Below are 14,472 nucleotides of genomic sequence, written 5' to 3'. Positions count from 1 at the left end.
TACAAAATAGGTCTGGGGATGTGGCTCATTGGTCGAGTACTCATGAGTTCCATCCCCAGGACCCCTGCTCCCTGCCCCAAAAAAGTAATGTCTAAGCAGATCAAAGAAACAGAGGTCTCAAACTAAAACCTTGGCTCTCACAATGAGGTATTATCAGGTAACCATAGCACAGAAACACCTGTTCAGTGTGATCAATGAGGAGGCCTATTTAGCAATAATTTGCTAAAGAGACAGAATACATTCTCCTAATCAATATATATACTTTTAATCACCTTGAGGAGAAATCAAAGGTGAAAGAGGGGAGTGTGGAAGAAAGTCACCTGAGGGAAGCTGACTTGACCTTGGAATTTCACCGTGGATGAGGCAACGCTGAGACAAGTATGGCAGATCTGGAGGAAACTGCCAGGTCTGGCCTGACCTGGGTCTGCCGAGGACAGCTGGGAGAAGCCCTGGACCAGTGCTCAACAGCAGAGAGGAAAAAGACTGGCCATAAAATAGAAAATAACTAATTCCCTCATAAAACTGCCAAAAATCCTCTCTGGACAGTTGGATTTAAGTAATCATATTAATCACCCTCTACAGATTTACAAGGAGCTCAGCAGATACATAAGGTACCTTTTTCCCTTAAAGGGTGTGAATTTGTTTTATATTTAAAACTGTTTAAGAAGACAGAAGAGAGAAATTTAAACAAACTTCATAGTAGGCTTAACATGCCCTGCAGAACAGGAGGACTGGAGACTTTCCCCCAGATAATTTTCTTAGCTGCACCATTGATCTCACTCAGAAAAAATTCATTAATTTAACTTGTGGCACAGAGTCCATTCATGAGAAATAAACCATCACATGAATGGTTTATTTAAAGCAATAAATAATATTTCTATCTATAAAGCTCAAATTATGTTTCTAAAAGCTTATTATAAATGAACATTCTTTTTTTGATAAACAGATAAAATAAAAGCAAGAAATAGCAGTTTGATTGGTAATCCATGGATGTGGGAAAAGATGATTCTGCCATGATTCAAATCATATTTAAATATTCTTATAATCTAAGTAGAATGTACTATTTTCTTCAGAGAACCCTAAGCAATGAGAGGGAATTCTCTATTTCTAAGAATGGCAATCAACCAAGTTCATTCAAGCCTCATGATAACAAAAACATTTGTATGAGTTATTCTAGTTGAAACGACAAATGCTTTCTGAGTTGTGATCTCACTGAACCTCATCTATTCCTTGTGAGGTTGGCATACTAGGTATTAGGATGACCTGGTTTGCTGAAAAGGAAGCTAAGACAGAACTTCTTAGTGATGTGCCCAAATCCACATGCTAATTACTAGAGAAGTTGCTTCAAAATCCTGATCTCTGATTATCAAAACTTCAAACAGACTCCTCCTTTTCTGATTCCACCAAGCTTCAGCTCTTTCTTAGGAATGAAGTCAAAGTTAAACACTACATACTATGGTCTGGATCTGGAGTGTTCCCCTCAAAGGCCCATGTGTTAAAGGCTTAGTCCTCAGCTTGGTACTCTTGGGAGATAGTGTGGCCTAGTGACTGGGGAAGTGCCCTTGAAATGGTTGCCAGGAGCTGAACAGGCCTCTCCTAACACACACTTCTACCATGATACACTGTGCTGCCACAGGCCTAACCAACAGAGACAAACCTCCAGAACTATAAGCCAAAATAAACTTTGTCAGCTTAGTGCCGGGGTGCACATCTGTAATCCCAGCTACCTGGGAGACTAAGGCAAGGGGAAAGCAAGTTTAAGGCCAACCTGAGCAAGACTCTATCTCAAAATAAAAAGGGTTGGGGATGTGGCTCAGTGATTGAGGACACCTGGGTTCAATCCCCAGCACAAAAAATAAAATAAAACAGTCTCCATAAGAGCTTCCACATCCAGAGTAGAGTTTCTCAAGTATGGTTCTTAACTGCTTGGTTCTTAATCATTGAGGATCCATAGCAATAAATGCAGCTGCCCAAGTCTCCCTTAGGTTCTGCTGGGCCAGCATCTGGAGACTCTGCATGTTTCTCAAGTTTCCTGAGTGATTTGTATGTTTGTTATGAGGACCCTGGTCAACACCACCAGTAGTTTCATGATCAATTCAATCTGATAAACAGTCTTCAGGAAAATAAATTTTGTTAATTAGATTCACCTGAGTCTGAACAACAATTTAGAATGTTCTCAAGAGCAAGGAATATTATTACTCACCTGTCCCAGAGCTGGAGAAAAGAATAATTGGTCATAGAAATTCAAAAGGCATAGGTCAAAGACATAGAAGAGAGCTTCTCGAATATAAACAAGGAATTGAGTAAACATAAATAAGTGAATAAAAAAAGAGGGAGAAGGAGTGATTCTGCCTTATAGTAAATTTCCAACTAATAATAAATGTAAAAGTAAATGTAAATGTAAAAGTGGAAAATCACAAGTGAGCAGGCATACCATAATCATTGATCATTTAGGGATTCTTAAATCAGTGGGTTGAAGTATAATGAGAAACAAAATATTTGGTCAAGAAGTCTCTTCCCACAGAACACCTACGAATTACAATGGAAAAATCAATAAATTGACTGTAGAGGTACTTGGCAGAAATCACTTTAACCAAGAGCGAGAATATAACAGCAGTAAGGAAGTACATGGTATGCCTCCTTATAAGATGCTCTGAGATGGACACACTTGCACCTTGGTGGTGTTCTTGCCAAAATTCATAAGCAAAATATGGTCACAAAGAAAAATCAAGAAAACCCAAACTGAGGGATATTCTACAAAACAATTGGTCATGAAATATAAGTGTCAGGTGGAGAGTGAGGCTCAGGCCAGGGAAGCAAGATTCAGCTGTTGAAAAGATTGGAGGTACAGTAGAAATATTGATCATCCTGTATTCAGAGGCAGAAATAGCTCCTAACATACATATTTTTTACATTTTGTGTCTAATTTGGTGTTTTGCATGCTCCACTGTCCAGTGATTAGTACCTTGTCCAGTATGTTTCATTCCCTGTTATCCTGTTGAACAGGTTGTCTTTTGACTTATCATAGGGTGACACAAACTTCTGTGCTTCTCTAAGTTACTGATTTGTAACCTGGAGATGGAGGTGACTTGAAGCTTAGTCATAGAAACTAATTGATGAAAATGATAATATTAATCTCAATATGTAAAAAGCAGAACCAAACCAAGATAGTAGAATTTTGTAATGGTAAAATTTAGTCTATGGTATGATTATTCATGTACCTGGAAAATGAGAATAGTACTTAATCCCATCTCAAGTGTTTCTCAGTGAAATGTCTATTGGTATTTCTGGGCAGGAAAGTTATTTATGACAAGAGACTGACTTGATTTGCAGAGTTTCTACTACTCCTATTTATATTCATTAAATAACAGTGATAATTCCCACACAACATGGTAATCCAACTCACTCTCAAACATTTCTAGTGACCCTTCTTGGGAGACAGTATGACCCTCATTTGAGAACTATTGAAAGTAGATCAAAATACTACTGGCAAATTGCATATAAAAACACATGAAAAAGATAGTATATCATGATTAAATGGGTTTCACCCCAGGGATGCAAGTTTGATTCAACATACAAAAATCAATAAATGTAATATATCACATAAATATACTTACAGACAAGAACCACATGGTTATCTCAATAGATACAGAAAAAGCATTCAACAAAACACAGTATCCATTCATGTTTAGAACACTGGAAAAACTAGGGATAGAAGGAACAACACCATAAAAGATATGTATGACAAACTGAAGGCCAACATATTTCTAAATGGAGAAAAATTGAAAGCATTGCATCTAATAACAGGAACAAGACAAATTTGCTCACTTTCATCACTCCTATTCAACATGGTCCTTGAAACTCTAGCCAGAGCAATCAGGCAAAGAAAGAAATCATATGAATATGAATAGGAAAAGAAGAGCTAAAACTGTTTGAAACGATTCTACATTTAGAAGACCCAAAAAACTCCACCAGAAAACTTCTAGACCTCATAAATGAACTCAGAAAAGTAGCAGGATACAAAATTAACACCCATAAATCAATCGCATTCCTATACTCCAACAATGTATCAGTTTAAAGAGAAATTAGGGAAACCACCCCATTCATAGTATTCTCAAAAAAATATATACTTAGATATCAATCTAACAAAAAAGGTGAAGGATCTCTACAGTGAAAACTACAGAACACTAAAGAAAGAAATTGAGGAAGAACTTAGAAAATGGAAAGACTTCTCATGTTCTCTGATAGGCAGAATCAATATTGTCAAATTGGAGCTGGGGTTGTAGCTCAGTGGTACAGCGCTTGCCTGGCATGTGTGAGGCACTGGGTTCGATCCTCAGCACCACATAAATAAAATAAAAAATATATATTGTCAAATTGTCCTTACTACCAAAAATGCTATCTAGATTTAATACAATTCCAATCAGAATTCCAATGATGTTCTTCATAGAAATAGAAAAATATGTCATGAAATGCATTTGGAAAAATAAGAAGCCCAGAGTAGCTAAAGCAATCCTTAGCAAGAAAAAGTGAAGCAGAAGGCATCACAATACCAGGCCTTAAATTATACTACTGAACAATAGCAACAAAAACAACATAATAGACAAGAATACCAATGGAACAGAATAGAAGACACAGGCAAACCCATATAAATACAGTTAACTCATACTAAACACAGGCATCAAAAACATGCACTGGAGAAAAGGTAGCCTCTTTAACAAATGGTGCTGGGAAATTCATATGTAGCAAAATGAAATCTAACCTCTATCTGTCACCTGTACAAAACCCCACTCAAAGTGAATCAAAGGCCTAGGAATTAGATCAGAAACTCTACACCTACTAGAACTTAGGCCTGACACTTGAACATATTGGCTCAGGAACTGACTTCCTTTAATAAGACTTATAAAGCACCAGAAATAAAATCAAAAACCAATAAATAGGATGGCATAAAACTCAAAGCTTCTTCATAGCAATAAAAACAAGAGCATGAAGAAAGAGCCTACAGAATGGGAGAAAATCTTTGCCATCTGCAGATAGAGCATTAATCTCCAGGATATATAAAGAACTCAAAAACTTCTTCAGACTCTTTTTCTTTTTGGTGTTTTCCCCATAGCTTTATAGAGGTAAAATTGAAGTACAATAAAATGCACATATTTAAAGTATGCAATTTGATCAGTTTTGACATATATGTAACCAATACTATCAATATAAAAAGCATTTGCATTACTTTTTTTAAAAATTTGAAAGCATGCAGACTGTGTTTCCTGCATGATTTATTACATTAGAAAACAATCACCTTAAGATATAAAGAACCCACCCCCACTTGTCAACTATTTCAAAATTAAATGACACACTTGTAAATATCTCAGAGGTTAAAGAAGAACGCACGAGAAAAGTAAATAAAAAGTACTTTGAACTAAGTGATAGTAAAAGTTTAAAATATCAGGATCTCTGAGATGAAACAGTACTCAGATGAACATTTACAATTTAAAGCACTTGTATCAGAAAGAAGCTAGAATAACAATCAAATTATTTTCAAGTCATGTAGCAGGAAGGAAAAAATAAGAGTAGGAGCAGAAATATATGAAATAGATAAATAAGGCATTAGAGTTCCAGGTGGCTGCTCAGAGGAGAAGGCGAGTGGTGAGTTGTTTGGACTTAAAGTGACAGCTCCTGAACACAGGGGGGCTGCCTGGAGGAGAAGCGTGGTGGGTCGCTTGGTCTTGAGTGGCCGCACCAGAGCTCCGGGTGGTTGCCCAGAGGACCCGTGCAGCGGGTCACGTGGATTCAGAGCCACTCAGAGCGACCGCTCCTGAACACCCGGGGGGTTATCTGGAGAAGGAGGAGGAATGGGGAGGGTCACTTCGACTCGGAGTGATTGATTGCCCAGGGCTACGGGTGGTTGGTGGGAGGTGGAGGCACGCAGTGAGTTTCTTGGACTCCCAGTGACTGCACCAGAATACTGGGCAGCTGTCTGGAGGAAGAGGCGTGTGGCGGGTCTCTGGGACTCAGAGCGATTGTACGGGGCCCCAGGTGGCTGCTCAGAGGAGGGGCCGCATAGCCAGGCGATTAGGTGCAGAGCAGGGTCCCAGGATCTAGGAGGCTTCTTGGTGGAAGAGCCGTACAGAGACAGGCTTAGGGCGGAGCGAAGGTTCCAGGCCTGTGGGCAAATTCTCTGAGGAGGGGCAGCCTAAGGAGATTCATCTGCGAAGAGTGAGGCTCCCAGGCCCAGGAGGTAGGGCCGGGCCCCTGGGAACTTTGCAGAGGAAGGCAGCCCAGCCCAGGCAGTAGCTATAAATTGAGGGGAACCTCTAGGAGGGAACTGACCAGCAAGACCTCCCCACCAGGTGAGTCTTCCCTGCTGGGTGAGGTTTCCCCACAAGGACGATAAAACCAGAGACTCAGGCCCAAACAGGCCTTGCCTCAGCCTGCAGCCTAGGTCCCCTTTGTATGACCATTGGTCAACAAGTGGAGGCACCTCTGCCCACTAGCAGGGATTATACCCCACCTGAAGGCCACCACTCCTAGAGAGGCAGCTTCCTTGTGGAGCACCGCATTATCAACTTCCTCCAAGACTTCAGCCTACTGAAGGCTAAGGGGGGATATATATAGAAATCTTCAGGGACATTGTAAGTCAATAGAGGAAATCTGCAATATCTCAGCGGTCCACTGATACCTGAACAATATGAGAAAACAAGGAAAAAAAATGCTGCAAACAAATCTAGATGTTACATCAATAAAACCCAATGACAGCATGGCAGAAGAAATGACAGAAAGGGAGTTCAGAATGTACATAATTAAAATGATCAGAGAAGCAAACGATGAGATGAAAGAGCAAATGCACACACTGAATGATGAGATGAAAGAGCAAATGCAAGCATTGAATGATCGCACCAATCGACAATTAAAAGAGCAAATACAGGAAGCAAAAGATCATTTCAATAAAGAGTTAGAGATATTGAAAAAAATCCAAACAGAAATCCTTGACATGAAGGAAACAATAAACCAAATTAAGAACTCCATAGAAAGCATATCCAATAGGATAGAACACCTGGAAGACAGAACCTCAGACATTGAAGACAAAATATTTAACCTTGAAAACAAAGTTGAACAAACAGAGAAGATGGAAAGAAATCATGAACAGAATCTACAAGAACTATGGGATATCATGAAAAGGCCAAATTTAACAATTATTGGGATTGAGGAAGGCCTAGAGAAACAAGCCAAAGGAATGAACAATTTATTCAATGAAATAATATCAGAAAATTTCCCAAATCTGAAGAATGGAATGGAAAATCAAGTTCAAGAGGCTTATAGGACTCCAAATACACAAAATTACAACAGACCCACACCAAGGCACATTATAATGAAAATACCTAACATACAAAATAAAGACAGAATTTTAAAGGCTGTGAGAGAAAAGAACCAAATTACATTCAGGGGGAAACCAATACGGATATCAGCAGATTTTTCAACCCAGACCCTAAAAGCTAGAAGGGCCTGGAACAACATTTTTCAAGCCCTGAAAGAAAATGGATGCCAACCAAGAATCTTATACCCAGCAAAACTTACCTTCAAATTTGACGATGAAATAAAATCCTTCCATGATAAACAAAAGCTAAAAGAATTTACAAAAAGAAATCCAGCATTACAGAATATTCTCAGCAAAATATTCCATGAGGAAGAGATGAAAAACAAAGAAGCAAATCAGCAAAGGGAGGAATTATCCTAGAGGAATTGTCAAATAAAGGAGGAAACAAGTTGTGTCAAACAAATAAATAAATAAAATTTTAAAAATGAACCAAATGACCGGGAAACCAAATCATATCTCTATAATAACCCTGAATGTTAATGGCCTGAATTCATCAATCAAAAGACATAGACTGGCAGATTGGATTAAAAAGAAAGATCCAACAATATGTTGCCTGCAAGAGACTCACCTCATAGAAAAAGATACCAATAGACTAAAGGTGAAAGGATGGGGAAAAACATACCATGCACATGGACTCAGCAAAAACGCTGGAGTAGCCATCCTCATTTCCGATAATGTGGACTTCAAGCCAAATTTAGTCAGAAGGGATAAAAAAGGTCATTTCATACTGCTTAAGGGAAGATAAATCAGCAAGATATAACAATCATAAACATCTATGCCCCAAACAGTGGCTCATCCATGTATGTCTAACAAATCCTTCTCAATTTCAGAAACCAAATAGACCATAACACAATAATACTAGGTGATTTTAACATGCCTCTCTCACCACTGGACAGATCTTCCAGACAAAAATTGAACAAAGAAACCATAGATCTCAAAAACACAATCAATAATTTAGACTTAACAGACATTTATAGAATATACCATCCAACCAAGAGCGAATACACTTTCTTCTCAGCAGCACATGGATCCTTCTCTAAAATAGACCATATATTATGCCACAAAGCTAATGTTAGCAAATACAAGAAGATAGAGACACAACCATGTATTCTATCAGATCATAATGGATTGAAGTTAGAAATAAATGAAAGAGTAAAACACAGAAACTATTCCAACATCTGGATATTAAACAATATGCTATTATATGATGAATGGATAACAGAATATATTAGGAAGGAAATTAAAAAATTCTTAGGGGTAAATGAGAACAAAGAAACATCATATCAAAATCTCTGGGACACTATGAAAGCAGTACTTAGAGGGAAATTTATTTCATGGAGCGCATTTAATAAAAGAAGTAAAACTGAACAAAGAAACGACCTAACACTACAGCTCAAAGCCCTAGAAAAAGAAGAACAGACCAGCACCGAAAGTAGTAGAAGACAGGAAATAGTTAAACTCAGAGCTGAAATCAATGAAATTGAAACAAAAGAAACAATACAAAAAATTGACAAAATAAATAGTTGGTTCTTCGAAAAAATAAACAAAATTGATAAACCTTTAGCCACACTAACAAAGAGAAGACGAGAGAAAACCCAAATCACTAAAATTCAGAATGAACAAGGAAATATCACAACAGACAGGATTGAAATACAAAACATAATTAGAAGCTATTTTGAAAATCTATACTCCAACAAAATAGAAAATTTCAAAGACATCAACATGTTTCTAGAGACATATGAATTGCCTAAACTGAACGAGAAGGACATAAACAATTTAAATAGACCAATTTCAAGTACTGAAATAGAAGAAGTCATCAAAAGTCTACCAACAAAGAAAAGTCCAGGACCAGATGGGTTCTCAGCCGAGTTCTACAAAACCTTTAAAGAAGAGCTCATTCCAATACTTCTCAAAGTATTCCATAAAATAGAAGAGGAGGGAACCCTCCCAAACTCATTCTATGAAGCCAATATCACCCTGATACCTAAACCAGACAGAGACTCATCAAGGAAAGAAAATTTCACACCAATATCCTTAATGAACATTGACACAAAAATTCTCAACAAAATTTTAGCAAAATCATACAAAAACATATTAAAAAGATAGTGCACCATGATCAAGTGGGTTTCATCCCAGGGATGCAAGGTTGGTTCAACATCAGGAAATCAATAAACGTAATTCACCATATTAATAGACTTAAAGTCAAGAATCACATGATTATTTCAATAGATGCAGAAAAAGCATTCGATGAAATACAGCATCCCTTCATGCTCAAAACACTAGAAAAAATAGGGATAGTGGGAACATTCCTTAACATTGTAAAGGCCATTTATGCTAAGCCCATGGCTAATATCATTCTAAATGGTGAAAAACTGAAAGCATTCCCCCTAAAAACTGGAACAAGGCAGGGATGCCCTCTTTCACCACTTCTATTCAACATCGTTCTTGAGACTCTGGCCAGAGCAATTAGACAAACCAAAGAAAATAAAGGGATACGAATTGGAAAAGAAGAACTCAAACTATCCCTGTTCGCTGATGACATGATTATATATTTAGAGGAATCTGGAAATTCCGCCAGAAAACTCTTAGAACTCATAAGTGAATTCAGTAAAGTAGCAGGTTACAAGATCAATGTTCATAAATCCAATGCATTTTTATACATAAGTGATGAATCTTCAGAAAGAGAAATTAGGAAAACTACCCCATTCGCAATAGCATCAAAAAAAAATAAAATAAAATACTTGGGAATCAATCTCACAAAAGAGGTGAAAGACCTCTACAATGAGAACTACAAAACACTAAAGAAAGAAATTAAAGAAAACCTTAGAAGATGGAAAGATCTCCCATGTTCATGGATAGGAAGAATTAACATTGTCAAAATGGCCATACTACCAAAAGTGCTATATAGATTCAATGCAATTCCAATTAAAATCCCAGTGATGTACCTTACAGAAATAGAGCAAGCAATTATGAAATTCATCTGGAAGAATAAGAAACCCAGAATAGCTAAAGCAATCCTTAGCAGGAAGAGTGAAACAGGGGGTATTGCAATACCAGATCTTCAACTCTATTACAAAGCAATAGTAACAAAAACGGCATGGTATTGGTACCAAAATAGAAAGGTAGATCAATGGTACAGAATAGAGGACACAGACACAAACCCAAATAAATACAATTTTCTCATACTAGACAAAGGTGCCAAAAATATGCAATGGAGAAAAGATAGCCTCTTCAACAAATGGTGCTGGGAGAATTGGAAATCCATATGCAACAGAATGAAACTAAACCCATATCTCTCACCATGCACGAAACTAAACTCAAAATGGATTAAGGACCTCAGAATCAGACCAGAGACCCTGCAGATTATAGAAGAAAAAGTAGGTCCAAATCTTCACCTTGTTGGTCTAGGATCAGACTTCCTTAACAGGATCCCATAGCACAAGAAATAAAAGCTAGAATCAACCACTGGGATAGATTCAAACTAAAAAGCTTTCTTTCAGCAAAGGAAACTATCAGCAATGCGAAGAAAGAGCCTACAGAGTGGGAGAATATTTTGCCAATCATACTTCAGATACAGCGCTAATCTCCAGAATCTGTAAAGAACTCAAAAAACTCTACTCCAAGAATTCAAATAATCCAGTCGACAAATGGGCTAAGGAAATGAATAGACACTTCACAGAGGAAGATCTACAAGCAATCAACAAACATATGGAAAAATGTTCAACATCTCTAGTAATAAGAGAAATGCAAATCAAAACCACCCTAAGATTCCATCTCACCCCAATTAGAATGGCGATTATCAAGAACACAAGCAACAACAGTTGTTGGCGAGGATGTGGGGAGAAAGGTACACTCATACATTGCTGGTGGGGCTGCAAATTAGTGCAGCCACTCTGGAAAGCAGTGTGGAGATTCCTTAGAAAACTTGGAATGGACCCTCCATTTGACCCAGCTATCCCACTCCTTGGCCTATACCCAAAGGACTTAAAATCAGCATACTACAGAGATACAGCCACATCAATGTTCATAGCTGCTCAATTCACAATAGCCAGACTGTGGAACCAACCTAGATGCCCTTCAATTGATGAGTGGATAAAGAAACTGTGATATATATATATATATATATATATATACATATATATATATATATATGTATATATATATATATATATACAATGGAATATTACTCAGCCATAAAGAATGATAAAATTATGGCATTTGCAGGCAAATGGATGAAATTGGAGAATATCATGGTAAGTGAGATAAGCCAATCTCAAAAAGCCAAAGGACAAATGATATCGCTAATAAGTGGAGGATGACACATAATGGGGGGGAGGGAAGGGTTAGTGTTAGGGTTAGAGTTAGGGTAGGGAGGGGGGCACGTATGAAGGAAGGAAGTACTGTATAGAGGGTAAAGAGGGGTGGTACGGGTGGGGGGAAGGGAAAAAATAACAGAATGAATCAAACAACATTACTCTATGTAAATTTATGATTACACAAATGGTATGCCTTTCCGCCATGTACAAACAGAGAAAAAACATGTATCCCATTTGTGTACAATAAAAAAAAATTTAAAAAAAATAGATAAATAATACAGATACAGCTAAAATTTAATAAAAATCTAACAAGTCTAATCAAGAAAAAGGCAAGAACACAAAAACTAATAGCAACAGAAAGGGAGCTATCAAAATAACCCCATATATGCTAAAAATATATTAAGGTAATATTACAATTGTATGCCAACATATGTGATAGATTAAAACATGTTCTGTATTAGAGAGGGATCCATGTGCTGCTGAGAAGAAAGTGTATTTAGTCATTATTGGATGAAATATTCCATATATGTCTCTTAAGTTTAAATTAGCAATTGTATTTTTTACTTCTATAGCTTCTTTTTTTAGTTTTGTTTGGAGGATCTATCCAGTGGTGACAGAGGCATGTTAACGTTACCCAGTACTATTGTGTTGTAGTCTTTGATTCTTGAAATTGAGAAAAGTTTGTTTGGTGTACATAGATGCTTCATTGTTTGAGACAAAAATTTTTATGATTGTTATATCTCATTGATGCATAATTCCCTTTAGCAGTATGAAATGTCCTTCTTTGACTCTTCTGATTAACTTTGACTTGATGTCCACTTTATCTGATATGAGGATAGAAACCCCTGCTTGCTTATGAGATCCACGTGAGTGATATGTTTCTTTCCCACTCTTTCACCTTCAGTCTGTGGATGTCTTTGCCTACAAGGTGAGTCTCTTGGAGACAGCATATTGTTGGGTCTTGTTTTGTAATCCAGTCTATCAGTCCACGTCTTTTGATTGATGAGTTTAAGCCATTAATGCTCAAGGTTATTATTAAATATGATTTGTATTCCCAGTCATTTGGGTTCATTTCTAGTTTTTACTTTGAATTAGTTTCTCCTTTGATTGACTGTTCCTTTAGTGTAGTTCCTCCCTTTGCTGGTTTTCACTTTTTTTTTTTTTTCATGGAATATTTTGTTGAGAATGTTCTATAGTGCAGGCTTTCTGGCTGTAAATCCTTTTAACTTTTATCATGGAAGGTTTTTATTTCATCTTCAATATGAAGATTAATTTTGCTGGATATAGGATTCTTGGTTGGCATCCATTTTCTTTTGGAGCTTGGTATGTTATTCTAGAACCTCCTAGCTTTGAGAGTCTGGGTTGAGAAATCAGCTGAGATCTGAGTTGGTTTCCCCCTATACTTAATCTGATATTTTTCCTTCACAGCTTTTAAAATTCTATCCTTATTCCGTATGTTAGGCATTTTCTTTGTAATGTGCCTTGTTGTGAGTCTGTTGTCATTTTGTATATTTGGGGTCCTATAAGCCTCTTGTATTTGATTTTCCATTTAATTCTTTATGTTTGGGGAACTTTCTGATATTATTATTATTACTTTTATTTTTATTGTAAACAAATGGGATACATGTTGTTTCTGATTGTACATGGAGTAACAGCATACCATTTGCATATCCATACATTTACATAATGATGTTTGATTCATTCCGTTATTTTTTTCTTTCCCCCCCACCCCTCCCACTTCTCTTTTCCCTCTATACAGTCCCTCCTTCCTCCATTCTTGCCCCCCTCCCACCCCCCATTATGTATCATCATCGGCTTATCAGTGAGATCATTCGTCTTTTAGATTTTTGAGATTGGCTTATCTCACTTAGCATGATACCCTCCAATTTCATCCATTTCCCTGCGAATGCCATAATTTTGTCATTCCTCATGGTGGAGTAATATTCCATTGTATTTATATACCACAGTTTCTTTATCCATTCATCAACTGAAGGGCATCTGGGTTGGTTCCACAATCTGGCTATAGTGAATTGAGCAGCTATGAATTTTGATGTGGCTGTATCTCTGTAGTATGCTGATTTTAAGTCCTTTGGGTATAGGCCGAGGAGTGGGATAGCTGGGTCAAATGGTGGTTCCATTCCAAGCTTTCTGAGGAATGTCCACACTGCTTTCCAGAGTGGCTGCACTAGTTTGCAACCCCACCAGCAATGTATGAGTGTACCTTTTTCCCCACATCCTCGCCAACACCTATTGTTGCTGATGTTCTTGATAATCGCCATTCTAATTGGGGTGAGATGAAATCTTAGTGTAGTTTTGATTTGCATTTCTCTTATTACTAGAGATGTTGAACATTTTTTCATATGTTTGTTGATTGCTTATAGATCTTCTGTGAGATGTCTGTTCATATCCTTAGCCCATTTGTCGATTGGGTTATTTGTATTCTTGGTGTAGAGTTTTTTGAGTTCTTTATAGATTCTGGAAATTAGCGCTCTATCTGAAGTATGAGTGGCAAAGATATTCTCCCACTCTGTAGGTTCTCTCTTCACATTGCTGATTGTTTCCTTTGCTGAGAGAAAGCTTTTTAGTTTGAATCTATCCCAGTTGTTGATTCTTGCTTTTATTTCTTGGGCTATGGGAGTCCTGTTAAGGAAGTCTGCTCCTAAGCCAACAAGTTGAAGGTTTGGGCCTACTTTTTCTTCTATAAGATGCAGGGTCTCTGGTCTGATTCCGAGTTCCTTGATCCATTGTGAGTTGAGTTTTGTGCAGGGTGAGAGATAAGGGTTT

The sequence above is a fragment of the Sciurus vulgaris genome (genome assembly GCF_902686455.1).
Source record: "Sciurus vulgaris genome assembly, chromosome: 1".
Taxonomy (NCBI): Eukaryota; Metazoa; Chordata; class Mammalia; order Rodentia; family Sciuridae; genus Sciurus; species Sciurus vulgaris.
Note: the sequence above shows the minus strand (reverse complement) of the source record.